The following is a 20,282-nucleotide window of genomic DNA, read 5'->3' as shown; positions in this document are numbered from 1 at the left end:
AAACTTCTCGTTACTTGGGCTGAGTAGGGTAACTGCCACTTGTGCAATTACCTGGATCCAGGTCGGGATAGTATGAGAGAACGTGTCACCTTTTAATAATTATTCAAGTTTCTTTACCATAATTCTATAATAACCCACTGATTTTTTATCCCTAGTTTCTTTCTCTTTTCCTCCTTTCTCCTACCTTCTTTCTTTTCTTCTTTTTAACAAAACTGAAGAGGTGGGATGACTGGGTTGTTGCTATAGACACGGTCATTAAATTGCTTTGATGTTTCTCGTCGGAAGTCCGATATGAATTAGGTGATCCTAAAACATACATATGAAGCAATAATCCCAAAATTTACTTATTTCTATTTTAAATTTAACTAAGTTCTCAAATTGAAGATGCAGTTCAAAATAGCTACTACGCACACCATTTTTTCCACTCGCGACTTATGTTATTCTCTTCAGGGTGAGTCACTTGCTTATGTGTAAAACGAAAGCATCGCCATGACGTAAGCGTCGGTAGATATCTCGCCATAAATTGGCGGCCGGGCGGGGACCTTACTTCCGTTTTGAAGATTATACCGCCAGTGGCAGAGACGTGACAAAACGCCAATGAAGAACAAAATTACTCCCCCTAAAGGTGCGTCTTAAACCATACCCCGAAGTGGAATTGATCCACCAACCTTATATGATTATTGCCGGGTGTTCTTCCGACTTTGCCACGGAGGCAATGGAAGAAAAGTGGCTTGTAAAGCGAAATCGTTGAGGTCTTTTTAATTCAGTCAATCAAGGTGCTCCTTTAATCCTGTATATTCGACTATAATCGTTTAGTATAAGACAAAATGCGTTCGCCATGTAATTGTATAGCATAATGATGCGTGTCTATTTATTTGATAATTTTCCCATACTTACTTTCTAATGATCGTCGACAGTTGCCATCTAAATTCATACAATTATCGCACTCATCTCAAGATTTTTCAATTCATAATGTAGAAGCAGATGCTATTCACACCCAGAGCTCACTTTAGGAAAAATTCGTCAGGAAAAAATAATAAATAATAATAACCGCATGTACATGACTGGCGGTAGTTCGTGTTGGTTTCTTCGCAATTCTCCGCGACAAATCGGAGTGCGGAACAAAACCAAGTCCTTTCTGCTACGCGGTGGTAACTTAAACACCCGACTCGATATATCTGTTTGCATGAAACAGTGCTGCCAGTGGACACTAGCGGCAATAATTCGACTCGTCTCTATATTGACGATTGACATTTACCGGGAAGTGGGTCACTAGGTGTTGGCGACGTTTACGGCATGGAGAAATTGGATATTCATTTCGCGCAAACCTTAGAGAATCCTAATTCGGTTACAAAAATGTTTTGTGCTCGCACAGAGAAAATATCCACAGTCTCACCCATCTCTTGGATTTTGATTCTGTGGTAATTCAAAATCAAGTCAGAAACGTTATTGACATTTTCTGTAGTGTTCGATACTGGTACTTAATGACAGGTCGAACTCGATTTCCTCCTTGTCTCAAATTTCCGCTTAGTTAGCGCCTTATAAACTCCTTACCTGAAACAATAGAGAAGTGAAATTTTACACAATGACTACCATCGAATATAGATAGCTACGGAGCTAGTGTATACAAACATAAAATGCAACATTTCTCTTTTCCTAGTCAGGCCACGAACTTTCCAATCCACCCTCGTATTGTATATAAAAAAATAAAATATGTTAGCACGTATAATACTGTTTTCTCACCCTATTGTGGCCCAGAGTGTAATTTTGATAGTTATTTCAATTACATCTTAAATTAATTAAATTTATGTTTTGTTAGAATTCAGAACTTACACATTGTTTCAGATTAATGGAATAAAATTAAGAAATGCTGCAGATACACGAAAACATTACAAAAGCACGTTGCATTGTGTTTATGTTTATATAATGATTAAATAACGTTAAAGACACGATTTGGCGAATGTTATAATTGTTGTGATGAGAAAAGAAAATTATTACTTCAGAGAATTGGGAAAATGTGATGTCAGGAAAGATTGAAAAATTTTGTTAACATCTACATAGTTTTCCGGTATGTCAAAACTGTCGGCATGGCAGACACAGGCATTCTGGGGATTTCGATCATTGACAGACAATGATGAAACTGAGAGGTTTCATCAATCAGATGGGACAACACGAGGATGACGAGAGATGATGCGGCAGATTTCAACAACTGGAAAGAACGAAAACCCAGAGATTGGGGAACTCGAGGCAGAAGGAGGTAGTTGTGGAAAGTTGGCAGTTAGTAGCGGAGAGAGAGCTAGATCCGACTTTGGACTTGTATAGTTCACGATCATAGAATATTCTCTGGAATCCAAGTAACAGCGAGTGCTTCCATATGGCAGACAATATCTCTGGTTACAGTCATTACTGACGTTAGACGGACGCTGATCCATAGAGCAGTAAAAAGAGTGGACGGAAGGTATAATCATCATCGCCGAGAGGCAGGACAATTCAACAGGTATGTGTTCCGTTCCTGAATTGTTACCAGTGATACAATAACCAGAAATGCCGTGATTGTGATCTGACAGAGTTTGACTTACCCAATAATTACACTCAATCATTACACTATACAAACATCTTTGAATTCAAAACACATGAATGTCTTTGCGGTAAACTGGAGTAGTTACTTCTATTTATTAACTTCTCGCCTAACATGCAAGAATCAATCATTTCCGTCCATTTCCGATTGTGGACGGAAGGGAGGTTTATTGGTCAACAAGGATTTTCGTTCCCTTATTTAGGCACGACACAGGGGAGTTCACATGGTGGAGATGCTTTAGGTTCAATTCCCAGTTCATTACATTTCTATGTTGTGTTAAAGTCCAAATTTTTAGTATTCTTTCCACCAAGTCTAGTAGGTGAAGATATTTTGGTTAATGTTCGTCTTTTCTAAGTAACATGGTAAAGAGTAGTAGCAGTGGGTTATCCCGCACCGCCTACCCTTCCTAATTTTTGATTAGAGATAACTAAAAATAAGGATAAATTGACCTGCCCGTCCCTCCCACGCTAAAAATAAATGTAAAAATTTTTGGAATAAATGAATGAAGAAGTAATACGTACTCGAGCTCAGAAAGCAACTAGAGGGGTGCAAATTGATTTTGATAATTTATTTAACATGGGAACTCCAGAAAAACGGAAACAACAAAAATAACGAAACAGGATAAACAGTCACAGCCGGCAAGTCCTAAAATTGAGTTTCAATTAGGACCGGTAGTACATTTTCGATCAAGTCTAGTAGCTCAATCGTTTTCAGAAGAATTTCCATCAATTATACAAGTAGATGAAAACTTAGTAGATCAAGGAAAAGTAAATACAAGTAAGTTAGAAACTTCAGGTTCCCCTAGTAGAAGTAGCGAAATAGAAACGGAGTCAATTTTTGAGGATAAGGACAAGAGGAATCAGAAGATGGCGTCAAACGTAACCTTTTATGCCGATATAAATAAGCAGCCGAAGTTCGATTTAAAGACACATGGGATATTATAGCGTTTTTAAGATGAGTTCGATGACGCATGTCAGATGGCACGATTAGGCGAGAATAAGAGAAAATAATTGTTACCTAGTCTCTCTAAAGGAGCAGGCAGGTATGGATTAAGTTATTTTTAAAGAGAAGAAATACAGATGAAGTTACGTATAAAGAATTGGAGGGGAATAGAAGAGTTTACACGGAGGAATGTAACATTAGCTATCGAAGAAAGGATTAGGGAAAGGTTACATCAAGAAGATTAGCCTATAATAAATTATATATATGATATGCTGATAATGTGCGAAAGATTAGATTAAACATGTCAGATAAGAAGAAAATAGGTATAATTATAAGCGGGTTACAACCGCATTATATGAAGAAGGTAGGAACTATTGCTTACTCAACGGTAGAGAAGTTCGTTGAAGATTTTCAGAAAATAGAAAAAATAAGTGTAAGGTAGATAAGCGGGTGAAAAGAGAAACAGGCAAAGTAGCATTCAAGGATCTAGTAAATTAAATTAGAGAACAGTCAGAAGAAAAGAATAGTGATTCGGAAGTAGATAGGGTAGTATTAAGAAAAGAGATTAGGAATAAAGGAGAAAAGAAAGTAAAACAAGAACCACAAAATGTAACGCAGTTAGTACAGTTAGAGAGAAAATTGGACCAATTACAAATAGCTTTGTCAACGAAGCCTCAGGAAGGCGGAAAACAGGAAAATAAGGATGAAAATTCGACAAGAGGTTAAAATTCTGGCATTGGTAGAGAACATAGGCAGTTTAGAGGAAGAGGAACAAATCAGTATAGAGGAAATAATAGTAGCAGATGGAGTAATAATAACAGACATCAAGATAGTTATAGTAGAGATCGTTGGAATAATAATACAGCGAACACTAATTTTCAGAACAGAAGAGTAAATAGAGGAAATTACTAGAGAAATAACAGAGGAAGACAACAAAATTATTGGCAAAAGAGGAATCAATGTAAACATGCATGTTGTCACGGTTATGGACAGTAAATTGGGAATCAACAACCTCGGTATGTACAGGTTGTACCAACCCAAGTAAAGGGAACGAATTATTATCACCCAACCTGCCAAAATTTAAACTAGAGACAACTGTAAATGGAAGGGGCACATTTACAGGTAATAGTAATGAAAAGGTTCGTGAAGTAATAGCCTCAGTAATTCAAGAAAATAATATGGTGTATATGGCCATATAAATAGAGAATAGAGAGATAAAAGCGTTACTCGATAGTAGATCACAAATTTCTACAATTGATGAACGTTTAATTCCGCCCACTGCTGCGGTAATTCCCCAGCAGACAAAAATTAAAGGAATCACTTAAAATGTGTTAGTAGTAAACAAATTGGCCATCGTAAAATTTAAGATTGCAAACCAAATTTTTCATTTGCCATTTCGGGTGATTAAGGATTTCCCGTACAGAGTATAGTTGGGAATGATTTCCTGAAAAGTCAAACTTGTCAAATGGATTATGAGAATAGTAAAATAATAGTTCAAAGGTTTGGAAAACCCCAGGTTAGAGGAAAGAACGTTCCAGAAACGGTCTCGGTATCGGAAAATATTGCAGTAGGTCTGAAATTTAGTTTAAAACCAAAATGGGTTTTGGAAAATAGAGTGAACTGTCACCTAGAAGTCGAACTACTCTTATAGAAAATTTAGAAAATTCCTGGAATAGCAATGAATTTCTACTAGAGCCAAATAGGGACTTTGAGGAACGGTATAACATGTTAATTCCAGGAGTATTGTAATCCAAGGAAAATAATAAATTAGAGCTAGTGAATCCTTCGAACAAGCCAATTATTTTGAAACGGAATGTGAAAATTGGAGAGGCGAAAGAACGTAAAAGTGAGGAGTTAAGAGAAGGTTTATCTCAGGAAAAGATAGAAAGGGTGTTAGGAGCAAGGGACAATTTTGATAGATCCATGTTGAAGTTTGGAGAAAGCACGAAACCAAATATTAAGATAAAATAGAAAAGTTATGATATGACTATACGGATGTCGTCGCATGGGAGAGAACGAGTTAAGGGGAGTGAATTACGTTGAACGTCATATAGAACTAGAAACGAAAGTTCTATTTAGACGACAGCAGTATCCCATACCAATTGCGTTAAGAGACAAAGTTAGAGAGCAGATAAACATCTTGCTTGAACAAAACATCACTCAAGAGAGTAATAGTACGTATAATTCACCCATGCTTTTCATCAAGAAGCCGTCGGGAGCAATCAGAGCGGTCTCGGACTGTCGATATTTGAACTCAAAGTTTGTTTCATAACGTGGCTTTACCGCCAATACCCAAATTTTGACGTGCATGCGAGGCCATAAATGGTACTCCATTTTAGACATTAAGTCGGCCTACCATCAGGCTGCGATTACTAAGAAGTCAAGAGACTACACTACATTTAATATATCAGGCATAGGAGCTTATTCATATAAGGTTTTGCCTATTGGGTATGTTCAATCACCGGCAGTATATAAAAAAGTGGCTATGACCCTGGCAAATGTAAGTTCGGAAGCGGTATCGTATTGTATGGACAATATATTTGTGTACGTGAACGAACAAGGAAAGATGGTGCAAGTTTTGAGGTCAATATTTCAAAGGTTAAGGCATTATGGATTAAAAATATCAGTAGAGAAGTGTCAATTCGTAGAGGAGAAGGTGTTAGTATTAGGTCACGTAGTGAGTGACGCACGATATGAAATAGGTCCCAAAGTAATACAAACAATTAAGCCTTGTAAACCACCTAAATCGGCTAAGAAATTAAAATTGTTTTTAGGTTTGACAAACTACATACGGAAATTTTTAAAAATTATGCTGAAATTGCAGCAGTATTACATCGTTTGCTGAAGAAGGGACAAGTTTGTATGGAGGGATGATCATCAAAGTGGGTTTGATAAGTTAAAAGTAGCATTACTAAATGCGCTTTCATTAGCACCTTTTAGAAAAAAGTTGGAAACTAGAGTTTATACCGATGCATCAATGAAATCGATTGGGGCAGTGTTGATGCAGAATCAAGAAAACGGCGAATGGACTCCAGTTGCTTACTATAGTAGGGTTTGAAGATCACAGGAATCCAGCGTCATATTGTGGAAGTATAAATTTTGGCGGTGGTCAGTGCTTTTAAAGCATTTAACTATTATTTATTCAATAAAGAGTTTGAGTTGTGGACAAACTATAAGTGCCTGAAGTATTAACAGACAACGCCGAAATTATCGCCAAAGCTTCCTCGTTGGAGTTTGGAAATATCTCATAACCCTGTTCATTGTCCAGGAGAAAACAATCCTAGTGATATCACGTAATACGGATATGAAGCCGACAACGAAAGATGTAGATTTAAAAGTTTTGCAAGTAAATATGGAAGACTTTGAAGTAAATCTAACGTTTAATAAGGATATCGATGTAGGGGGATTGGAACGTAAAGATTTGTTTTTCGGTCCAATTATGAGGTCAATAGAACATCCGGAAAGTGCAGATGTGAACGCAGAAAAGCAGGCACGGTGGTACACGACTAAGGACGATAGAACTCAAAAATTAGCGAGCGGAACAAATTGTGTATTATTATTGTGTATTCCATTTGCATTGAGAGAGCAAGTGTTTAGTAATCTATATTGTTCAGTCTATGTAGGTGGACACATTTCATACTCTAAATGTTATGGGAAAGCTTTAAGGTCGATCTATTTCCCCAAAATGAAGAATTTTTTCCGGTAAATGTCAGTCAGTCTATTAGCTGTCAAGTTCAGAAGAGGAAAATACAGAGAATACCATTCCACGCTCAAACGTATCCAAGTTATACCCGTTTCAGTTTGTAACTTTAGACTAGATAGGACCATTTAAACGATCGAAGAATAACGAATAAGTACATCTTAATATTTGTGGATAATGCTACGCAATACGTTATTGCGCGAGCACTAAATGCAATTACGGCAGAGATAATAGCACAAGTAATATTCGAAGAACTGATTACGAAGCATGGGGTTCCAGAGTATTTGAATCTTGATAGGCTGGCCGGACACAAGAGCAAAATTTTTGGAAGAAATGGCGGAGAGTTTCGCAATGAATCTTCATTTTGCTAGTACCAGTGCTCACTACTCAATAGGAACAGCGGAACGCAAACGGATCGATACAACAGGTGATGAAACACTACATCGAAAAAGAGTTCAGGAATTTGGACGAGATATTACCAAGTATAATTTCTACGATGAATATCCAAGTACATGATGGGACACGGTATTCATCGTATCATTTATTGACTGAACGAGATCCAGGGACGTTCTTGGAGCAGGATTTAGATCTACCATGCGAATATATTGATAACGAGGTAAAGATTCAGGCCGTTAAGGAAACACGAAAACTTGCATATCGCATAGATATAAGAAGGATTAAACCATTTGTAGGCCAGAAAGAGGAAAAAGAGAGTGACGATGAAGAACATCGAGATTCAGAGAGTGACATCTAGGAACGAAAAGAGAGGAAGAATTAATGGAAAGGAAAATTGGGATGGACAGAAATAGGTTGTTAATTTGAAAATAAATGAGTCATTGGAAAGTAGATTAACTATAAACAAAATGTGTTTATTGATGTACTACCAGGAAGGCGGCAGGTAAACAACAAAAGCCCAATCCGAGATCTGAGGAAATTCGAATCTCCATCTGTATTCTGAATCAGAAAACATGTTTTGGTTCCAGTAGTTAATAATTTGGAATTCTCATAAAAATATATTAAATGTATATTTTTAATGTTGATATTTAGTAGAAATTGGTGTCTAAGGTGCAATTAAACAAACAAATACATAAATAAATTAATTAATACGTTAAAATCGTGATAAAAATAGTAATTAGTACGTTCTCAATTACTTTCGGAATACGTTTTGGGAAAACTCGGAACCGAGCTAAAAGATGTTGACGAAAATTATTTTGTACACAATTATAGTGGCATTGACAGAAGCATATAGAAATGGTGAACATCAACAAGTTACATTACAAGACATAGGATTGGCATTAATGCAAGACGCATTTTCGGTTCATTCATCAAATGTAGTTTATACAACGATAAGAATGCACATATATTTCCATCAGGTAGTGCCAATGCATGATGTGTGTACGGAGACATGATATTTTAAATGATCACGTTGTAAAGAATTTAGAAACAACATTGTAAATTCTATAACATGTCATTTCATTTATGTAAATGGAAGTGCTAGATGCATAAAGGGTAATAGGAATAAAATATCTTTATTATCATGGTTATTGGGAGTATCATCTATAGGGTTATCTACATGTAATTTTATTCATACGCAACAACTGTCATCTTCAATAGGAAAATTAACAGAACGTGAGAATTTACTGTCAACAAAAAAAATCTAGTCTTCTTGTAATAATGAAATGTCTATAGTTCATGGAATTGTAGTAAAAGTACATGTATTGCAAGGTTTTCGGAGTAAATTACAAGAGCTTTATTGTTACTTACATCAGGCTTAAAGGAAAATTTTAACTATTCTGTTTACACACTTGCTACAAGAAAGAGTAACGAGTCATGAATAACATTTTAAATAACCAATTGCCGCATCATATATTGTCTAATGAAGATGTGAAAAGATTTATAAATTTACACGATATACTAAAACATTCAATTTATCGGTGGGACATGTGTGTTTTATAGAATGTCAAATATTTCTCTTATGAGATATCATTATGATGAAATTATTATTGACTTATTATTGAAAACGCCGATTATTTATGATAATAGTATATGCGTAATGTATAATGTTGTTTCAATGGGATATTTAAATCATAATTGTTGTACCAGAAGTTGTTTATCTAGCGAGTGGAATATGTCATACATTAGAAAAGCCGAAATGTGAGTTCAAAAGTTTCCTATATTTTGTTAAGTTATTATACTTGATGACGAGACTAAATGTTTGAATAGTATTATATTTAATACATCCCTGGAGAATTGCCAACAAAATTCAGAAAAATTTTGGGAAAAGCAATGTATAAGTACACTCACGCAGGAGTAATGAATTCTTTATTGCAAGAGGGATATCGAACAAAAGTAGGAAAACATCATGAGATTACTTCAACTAAATTACCATATGGAAATAACCGATCATATTTCGAGAATTACAGTGAATTTAATAGCATAATAATTGGAGAATTGGCAATACCGACTAAACAAGTGCTCGAAGTTAGGAATAAACATGTAAATTTAATGAGAAATTGGTCGGAGAAACAATTACATTTTACATTACATACGCAGGAGATGAATACTAGCGGAGAAATTATTAAAATTAAAAGTGGATACTACCGAACCACAATTGGTAATGAAAACTAAGTATATCTCATACGTGATTGGAGAAGTAATAATTGTACTAATAATAAGAACAAGTGCATTAATAGTATTGTATTGTCGACTGAATTATTCCATTCGTAAATATAAAATGCAAAATATTGAAGCGTAAATAATAATAATAATAATAATAATAATAATAATAATGGTAATAATAGAATAGGCAAAGTTAAATAACTATTTGCACTTGGAGGAACAAAATATTTAAGAGTATGTTGAATTAAACCTAAAACTGGGATTTTTTTAAAAAAAGAAATAATAATAATAAATTAATGATGGAGAATAAACAATAAATTAGGAAAATATACAATCTAGAAATATGGATACAGATTATAAAACAAAATCCTGCAGGGGTACTTTCATTTCTGCCATCACCAATAGTCAGATAGAAGTAGGTACAAGGGTATCTAGAACCTCGATCAAATCGAAGAATAGTAATAGCTGTAAGAAGGTAGCGATGGAAGCAAAGGGTCAAATTGCGAATTCGATCTAAGCAAATAAGCAGGAAAATAGAAATAGATAAGACTAGATAAAAATAGAAGAGGCGACTAATCAAAGAACTAGACTGAGAGAAGAGAGGGAATATTATGTAAATATCAAGAAGCGAAAGCTATAGAATGTTAATAGCAAATGTAAAAGAACTATTCGAAGCTAATAATAATAAGATTAAAAGATGTCAGCACAAACTAGAAAAGAAGATAAAAGAAAGATAGATTTTAGATACTATATAGAGTTAGTGTAGGATGAGTAATGAACAAAGAAATAAGTTGTAGCAAGATCACATACAGTTAGATAAATTTTGGTATTCCAAATAACAGTAGCAGTCAAGGATTAAAGAATATGTTATAAGTATAAACTAGGTAAAAATATATTTGCGTATATCTGTACTACATTTAAAACAAAGCAGGTTGAATAATATAATGCATGGAGGAAGTAAAACAACTTACGAAAATATGGTTTGGTCCCCTATCCATCCGAGGAGGTTATAGAAAACATAAGTCAAAATATTGTTGAGGCGTAAAATACGTAAAATTAAAAAATGTAATTAAATATATAATTTTCGAGAAAAGTACGAAAATTTGTATACAATAATTGGTTAATAATAATTACTTAGTATATTAAAATATTAAATAAAATTATTTAAATATGATTCGATACTTAAATTACTTTGTTCTAGTACGTAAGAAATTTAGGAGAGAAAGAAATGGACAGGAGTTACTTGTGCAAAACAATGACTCGCAGCGCCGCTAGTGGTAGAAAGACGAAGCGTAGGAAGTGTAGGAGACGCCTGGCATCGAGGCTAGAATAATAATGGCTGCCGGATAACTTGGCCACACCTCCAGGAAAGACACACCTATTATGATCTAAGATGCACTCTTTGGTACAGATTATATTGAAATACATGCATTATACGAGTTAAAACACGAATATATTGACTGAGGACAGTAAATAAATGTATAATAAAGGGAATATTACACGTTCAAATAAGTAAAACGATTTAAAAGGGGAATAATTTGAGTATAAGCTAGCACGGTCGTGGTTTGGAGTAAAAAAAAGGTGGAGAAAAACTAATATGAAATAAAGGCGATTTTAATAGCGCTAAAAGAGATTGCATTAAAGTAGAAGAAATGAGGTATATTGCATGGATTATGCATAATTTATGCACAAGAATGTAATGAAAAAGTAGAACAAGTTAGGCCTACCAAGCAATACGTTGTATTTACAACTAAAGGAAAGGTAGACACAAGTAAGAAATATAGGGTAATTATAATTAGCAGTTAGACTATATAAATATAATTATTAGTCGAGAGAATGAGCCTTATATTCTCTCTCTCTATGTCTCTTAGAGGTAAAGGTGAAAATGGATATCAACGAATTGTATTTTAGTTTAACAATTACAGCGGTAGGAGTATTATTACTAATTATTATAATAACTACGGGTTATATCCTGAATGAATTAAGAAAGATCAGAATCAAGGAAAGATTAGTAGTAACAGGAAAGAGATAGAGCTGACAAGCCCATATGAAAAACCAAAAGTAGGCCTAGCCGATACTTACAGCAAACACTATTTATCCACACCTATTTACGCACAGATTAATAAGCATACACTAAAGTCAATAAAGCATGAAGCACAAGAAACACACACAAAATAACATTATATCAAATCACTCTTCTACACAACATAATGTAATGGGTATAGATCATAAAGCGGTGCCCACTGGTGTATAACATGGTAATGAGAAGAATTTTGATTAGGAAACACATCCAGAAGAAAAATAAACACTGGTAATTCCCATGGTGAAAAAATTCTAGAAGCGTGGGTCCTGGGTTCACGAGTCGCGAAGAGATTTGGAGGGCAAAAATAAATCCGAGACGAAACGCGAGGACTGTGCAAAAATAGGCAGTACAGCGAGCAGTAAAAGGGAATATTTTACGCCATGTCAAATAGTAGTTTTGTAATTTTAAAATGTAGTGTTTAATAAAAACCATTCCGAGGATGCACGGAGTGTCGATAGTGATTCGCGCACCAAAGCCAACTAGACAAGCCACGTAGGTGATAACTTTCAAGGGTGATCTTGAAACAATGTTGCCACACTTTTAGCTCTGAAGTGGGCTGAAAAATAGTACCAAATTGAAACAAAAAGGGCTGAATTTTAAACCAGTGTAATAGATGTTTCTATAACACGAAACTGAGAGAGATAATGTTCTAGAACAATCCTCCCCCTCTTCCAAGAGTCTAAACGAAAGTGTCGATACAGATCTATAAAACGCAGAAATGTTCGGATATCTTTATATTCATCAATATAGCGTCACTAGTATAGCTTAGCTCACGAATCTCTGCCGCGATTCTAATTCTTCGTTGGTGTCAATCGCGGCAGAGATTTGTGAACTAAGCTATAAACAACTTAGTCCGCTAAGCCAGCAATTATGTCAATGTATTTTTCGTGCATTATTATATTTTGGTGTAGAGTCTTTGCAATGGCATAAATTATATACTTACGTGAGCACACGTCGGTTTTCCTCAGAATATTCAACACTTGATTCAACGTGTTTGTGTGGTTCTACTTTCTTTTTAGGATTTGAAGTTAATATTTCCACCACACTGCTTCCTTCTCGTCTCCTTCATGCGCGGTACGGAAGCGCCCATCTAGCGTCACTTTTTCCCAGTATAGTTCGAATTACGAATTTTCCACACAAAATTCCTGTTGTGCAACGTCACAGAACGCAAGTTCAACAGCATTTTTAAGAGCACAACACATAGTATGAGTAGCGTGAAATGTAGGAAAATCTTACTGATACTTTTGAAAATGTGACACGTATTTGTTAAATGGTGCTGAATTGGGTAGAATTGTACCAACTTTTTTAGAAATGGGGCTGAAAATGCCAGCGTAGTACCAACGGGCCAAAGAATGACAAAAAGGGCTGAATTTGGTAGAATTGTACCAAGTGTGGCAACACTGTCTTGAAAAATACTAGTGTCAGCAATGGTCAAGGTGAAGTCAGAGTTGCTAACCTCACAAAACTTGATTTTCATAGGAAGTGTTTCAGTGGAGGATTTATGGGATGTTTAGGATCGGATGTTTAATATAAAACAATAAAATAAAGAAGTGAAAATGCTAACAATAGTGTGGTGTATATACATATTAATAAATGGTAATATGTTCTTTGAAAATACACAATAATAGGTGTATCAAAAATCGTCAACCTGTCCGTGATGAATTTTGGAGGATAAAAAGAATTAATATAGGATGGAGAGAATGCTGATAAATGTGAGTGATTGGCACTCGGAAATTTTCCATTTCATGGACTGCAAAAATTGCAGAGGAAATTAGAGTGGAACAAATATATATATATATATATATATATATATATATATATATATATATATATATATATATATATATATATATATATGTGTGTGTGGGGTGAACTGTAAAAAGCTGATAGTTAATTGCTAATGGAACAAATGGCGTACGATTGCCTTTTGAAGCAAAGAAAATTCGTTCTATTCTCAAAGTTAATTTGGAGAACGGAAATAATGAAATTAATAATGTTTTGTGAGAAACAAATAAAATTGTTGTTTGTATATTTAACCAATAGGGTATATGTTGTGTATTTATGATAATAAAATATAGTGGTGTTGGTGTATAGAAAAGAAGAAGGGAAGATAGTTTGAAAAACTTAACAAGAAAAAAGGGCTATCGGAATTTATTTTCATTGTAAATTAAGTATACATACAAAGTTTGCATGTATATAAAAATATAGTATTGTTCAAGATATATAACCAAGATTAAAAGTGAGAGAAGATATTATATGTAGGATCAATTATATAGAGAATATTTTGAGAAAGTTGTTAAGCTTTGGGAATTTGGATGATTTTAATGTGATATATGGTTTATAGTTGATTTTATAATATGGTTTAGGTTGCAATGATAATGATATTTTATTTTTATGGTGAAGATGAAAAGGTATACAGGGTGTTTTGAGAAGACAGATCTCCTCTGACATCTAATCGGGACAGTATCGCATCCCGTAATTTAAAAGGGGGACGTTTGGCCCAGAGTGTATTTTGGATAGTTATTTTATTTTCATTTTAAATTAATTAAAATTATGTTTTGTTAGAATTCAGAACTTACACATTGTTTCAGATTAATGGAACAAAATTAAGAAATGCTGCGGGTAGACGGACAGATTACAAAAGCACGTTGCGTTGTGTTTATGTTTATGTAATGATTATATAACGTCAAAGAAACAATTTGGCGAATGTTGTAATTGTTGTGATGAGAAAAGAAAATTATTACTTGAGAGAATTGGGAAAACGTGATGTCAGGAAAGATTGTAAAATTTTGTTAACATCTACATAATTTTCGGGTATGTCAAAACTGTCGACATTGCAGGCACAGGCATTCTGGGGATTTCAATCATTGAGAGTTTCATCAATCAGATGGGACAATACGAGGATGACGAGAGATGATACGGCAGATTTCAACAACTGGAAAGAACAAAAACCCAGGGATTGGGGAACTCGAGGTAGAAGGAAGTAGTTGTGGAAAGTTGGCAGTTAGTAACGGAGGGAAAGCTAGATCCGACTTTTGACTTGTATAGTTCACGATCATAGAATATTCTCTGGAATCCAAGTAACAGCGAGTGCTTCCATATAGCAGACAAGATCTCTGGTTACAGTCATTACTGAAGTTAGACGGACGCTGATCCATAGAGCAGTAAAAAGAGTGGACGGAAGATATAATCATCATCGCCGAGAGGCAGGACAATCCAGAGGTATGTGTTCCGTTCCTGAATTGTTACCAGTGATACAATAACCAGAAATGCCGTGATTGTGATCTGACAGAGTTTGACTTACCCAATAATTACACTCAATCATTACACTATACAAAAATCTTTGAATTGAAAATACATGAATATCTTTGCGGTAAACTGGAGTCGTTACTTCTCTTTATTAACCTCTCACCTAACATGCAAGAATCAATCATTTCCCGTCTATTTCAGATAGTGGACGGAAGCGAGCATTATTGTGTCAACAAGCATTTTCATTCCATTATTTAGGCACGACACAGGGAAGGTCACACTATTTCATATCAAGACTTCATAGGTGATTTCTGGATTGTAACAAGCTCCGTAATTACCGCTTGTTTTTCAGTTATGTAGCCTAAGTATGTAATTGTTATATGGTATACAACTCCGCAAAGAATAACAAACGATTCAAATCCAAACTAATCCATTTACAATTGTCGGTGAAATAATTCCTCTATTGATTTACAGCGAATACAACACAGTGAAAACTTTAGGTATTTCATTTTCCTTCACGAGTAACTAATATCCCTCTTGTCCCAACCTGTAGATCAAGGAATTCTGTGTTAGAACATATTGATATGGAAAGATTGTTTCCATAACGTTTATGTTGCTCCTGAAAACTTGTCTTTAAAATATAAATGTCTGTTTCTCACACAAAAGTCTACATATATTACAGAGTCATTTGTAGATATTAAGAAAAGTATATCTATATTTCGCCTATGAACATAACCAATTTTTTTCAACAGTAAAACTATCAAAATGGCATTAGCACCCACACGCAGTCTGTCGATGAGAGGGTGTTGCCACTATTACAGACTGATGCCAACTTCAAACACTATAATAACGCTTCTCGAGATGAAAAAGTCCCACTTTCCACCTTACTTTCACATGTTCTACTATAATAATGATAATAACACTGGTGTACATCACTTTTGCTGACTGGAGTCAACCAGCTGTTTTTTAATAATTCGAACGTGCTAAATCCAAAATGAAATGTTTTTCTCTATCACGTCAGGTATTTTCACAAAATGAAATTTTATCTAGTATTTGATGTATGCTTTAGAACCATTACCGTAACCTAATCCTAAAAGATGTCACAAGATGGCAGCACATACACTATTACGTTTAATTTTATCTTGACGAGTTATTGGAAAACATATAAACGTAAGAATTAAAGAATATAAGTATAGGTAATTCAAAATCATGTTCAATTAAAATTGAAGAGGATATTACGTATGTAAACAATTCAACTAAGGCAGCACTTGCAGCTGAATTTTTATACAGGGTCACGAATTACGCTGCACTCTTTGTTTATGGAAAACACGGCGAGGTAATAGATTGCGAAAGGTGTACTAGAATTTTGTGGAAGTTTTGCGAACATTTACTGATCTGGTTATTTCTAGTATTGATGCACTGTATTGGTGTTGTGATATCTACAGGATTACAACTAATATAGTATAGACTACACACATTCTGATCAAGTTGGAAGTTGTACCCAGTTTAAATAACATGATATCTATTCGTAGAAAGTGTAAGAACGATCCAGATATAATTTGCAATATCTGTGGCTCTTTCACAACCCCGAAAGAACGAACAAATATTTGTATCATGCATATTTCAGAATTAAATTGGCGATCAAGATGCGACCATGGGCGAGGATTGGGCGACCATGACCACCACCTAAAATATGCAGGACCTGTGTAAAAAATCTCAGACAATGGAGCAAGGGTCGAAAAGAAACCTTAGTTTTGGAATCCAAATGGTGTGGCGAGAGCAGCAAAATCAATCACTCAATCAGATTTAAATGATTTAATTCGCGACTTTGCTCTACCAAAAGTATCAGCAGAATTGCTGGGTTCAAGACTGAAAGAGAGGAATATGTTGACACCAGGAACAACTACCGTATATCGGGAGAGAGAAGCATCTATTACAATATTTTCAAAAAGATGAAGAACTTGTGTATGATGCGAAAGAATGGAGGCTCTTTATTGACCCTTCGAAGAGGAGTTTAAAGTGTGTATTCCTGTAGAATGAATAAGTTGGCATCCATTCCTGTTGGTCACTCCACACATTTGAAGGAAAGCTACCAAACATTGAAAATACTCCTTGAGAAATAAATTATCAGAATGATAGATGGCTTGTGTGTAGAGACTTCGAGGGAATTTGAATGTTACTGGGCCAACAAGCAGGTTTTACGCAATATCCTTGTTTTATTTGTTTATGGAACAGCCTTGCAAGGAATGAACACTAGGTACGAAGATTGTGGCCTGCCAGAGTAGACTTTGAAGTGGGAGAGAAAAACATCCAGAACGAACAGCTTGTTGACACTAAGAAAGTGTTACTCCCTCCACTACACAGAAAGCTGATATTAATGAAACAGTATGTAAACGCTTTGAATCAGGATAGTGCTTACTTCAAATACATTTGCTTGAAATTTCCTGCATTTACACAGGAGAAAGTGAAAGCTGGTATTTTTAACGGCCCCCAGATAAGGTTGCTAATGAAAGATAAGGAGTTCTTACAAACCATGAACCCCGCAGAAAGAGATGCATGGGATGCTCTTTGTGTCGTTGTTACAAACTTTCTTGGAAACTTTAAAGCGGACGACTACGAGAAACTTGTTGACAATTTGTTGGCCACATTTCAGAAGTTAGGAGTAAATATGAGTGTGAAGCTTCACTTCCTACACAGCCATCTAGACTATTTTGCTTCCAATCTTGGTGCCCTTAGTGAAGAGGATGGTGAACGATTTCATCATTATATCAAAACCATAGAGAACTGGCACCAGGGAAGGTGGAACGAAAACATGATGGGGCTTGGAGCGTGACGTTTCGGAGTCCACTTACTCCGGAAAATCAAAGAAACTAAGATTTTTCCCTGAGTAGGTACGCACGCTGAGTTATTTTGTTGTGTGCATTTATCAGCTTGACGTCGTAAATAAAATTAAAAAAACGTATTACATTTTCTTAACTTTGTATCAAGTCTGAATTGATTACTGACAAATAGGTTCGTAAAACTACTCCATACGTAATATTCTGGAACCACAAACATCATGTTGGATATGTATAGTAGGTTGTGTGTGGTTTGGAGTCAGTAACTTTATCGTAACTTGTTTCGTATTTATATTAATATTAAGGCAATTGTACAATATTGAATATAAGTTTCTTACTATAATATATGAAACAATTAAGAAACCTTTGTCAGTGTAAGTATGATCCGATTGTGTAAAATTCTGATGTGATACGCAAAAACTAACTACATCACAGGAATCAGCGACCTCGATTTAAAAAAAAAAAGTCAAATAACTCAGTCAGCAGAAAAAAAGTTCTGATATGTAGACCACTGTAACATGAAAATGAAATGTATGCAAGGACGCCGATTTCTCAGTAACTTTGGGGGGCCCATTCATAAAAAATGCATATAACAATACATATTAGAAGAAAAAATTCATATAAAAATATATATTCATAAAAATACAGATCCACATGATCTTTGGGGGGACCGGGCACCCAGGATCGGCGCCCTTGAATGTATGTAGGTCATTTGTTATTTTTTCAATGTCGAGTGAATTATCAATAAATTTCGATTTTCCACGTTTATGAAATAGTTTGTGAATAACTATTTCCATTAATTGAAAACATTTATTTTGTTGTTAGAAATGCAGTGACTCATCACACCTTTATATTGTTGCCTTATACTAGTAGGTTGGTACAGGAAAGTCTTATTCTCCACATATTTTGTGGAACATTTGGAAATTGATTGCTTCTAGTTTGATGTTTTACTTCCTTTCTTTCATTCGTTCATTGTTTTGTTTACTTCTTTCTTCAAATATCAGAGCACAAATTTCGATCGGGTATTGACTTTTGGGTTTCGGGTAGAACAATGATGAATTTCGAAAAAGTACTTATTGAGGCTTAACAACAATTGAAAATGTATCATTATGCAAAATTTGGTAGGTACTAGTGATGGGCAGTGGAATATTCCCGGTGGGAAGGGATTTAAAAAATGGGAATATTCCCGGTTTTTTCCCTGGCCTATAAATTCCCGGGAAGGAATTTATTTCCATTTCTTTACTTTATCTTCCAAATTATAAGAACCATATGACTAATTACTTTATTTTAATATATTATGATTTACTTCTAAGTTTTAAGGAATTTCGAGGTTAAAGAATTTAAAATTATTTGACGGTACTTTATATAACTAATAATATGATTTTTTAAGTGCTATTTCCATTTGAACTAAAAGTAGGGTAATTGTTTAGTATTCGGGGCCAAAACTAGCAAAAAGTAGGATGGTTTACGGAAGAAATGAGTTGATAGTAATGTTCAAGTAGTCATGAAGGTATTGAACACAATTTTTAGGGCAGTAGGGGATTTGTACAAACCGTAAAGATAAGTGGAAGTGATGTATGTCAGGAAAGAAAGTGAGTTGTTGGTAACGAAGATATAAAACAACGTGCCATGCGGGGCTCTAACCCGCCTTGACTCGCTAACGCTCGCTCTGCAATGTTGTCTGAATTTAATGTTTGTACGTAATTTCACGTATGAACCCACAAAACAACCGCATCGGAATAGAATATCGCAAAAAAGTAGGTGCAAAAGCTGGCCCCCAATGCTAAACAACAGCCAAACTTAGCAAAGTACTAATTTACAAATGATGAAAAGGAAAGTAATTTAGAATTAAGTAAAGTAATTTAGCTTATTCAGTTTAGTTTATTTAATTTAGTTAATTCATTTTGTAAAGTAATTTGTAGAAATAGAGATGAAGTACTATTAATAAACCCTGAACCACCGTTAGTAATAGACGTCGGTCTGTCTTCTTTCTCTGACTCGAATTTCTGAAGAGGTACTCGGACTTACATGTGAATTAACGCACGAAATTTCGAGAAATGGACAGGAGGAAAGGTCGTGTGTGGCAATGTTATATGCAAAATTATAAAGATAGGAAAGTATCTTGCAAATATTGTGAACATAGGCCTACATATTTATGCGCAAATGTTGACAAAATTGTTTATAACATTTAACAATTTAATATCTTTATAATATCAGTAGAGTCAAGTTTAGAAAAGCCACTCACATGTAAATATAAACTATTCAGCGGTTTAA

Source organism: Thermobia domestica, chromosome 11 (assembly GCF_964235325.1).
Source record: "Thermobia domestica chromosome 11, izTheDome1.hap1.1, whole genome shotgun sequence".
Lineage (NCBI taxonomy): Eukaryota > Metazoa > Arthropoda > Insecta > Zygentoma > Lepismatidae > Thermobia > Thermobia domestica.
Note: the sequence above shows the minus strand (reverse complement) of the source record.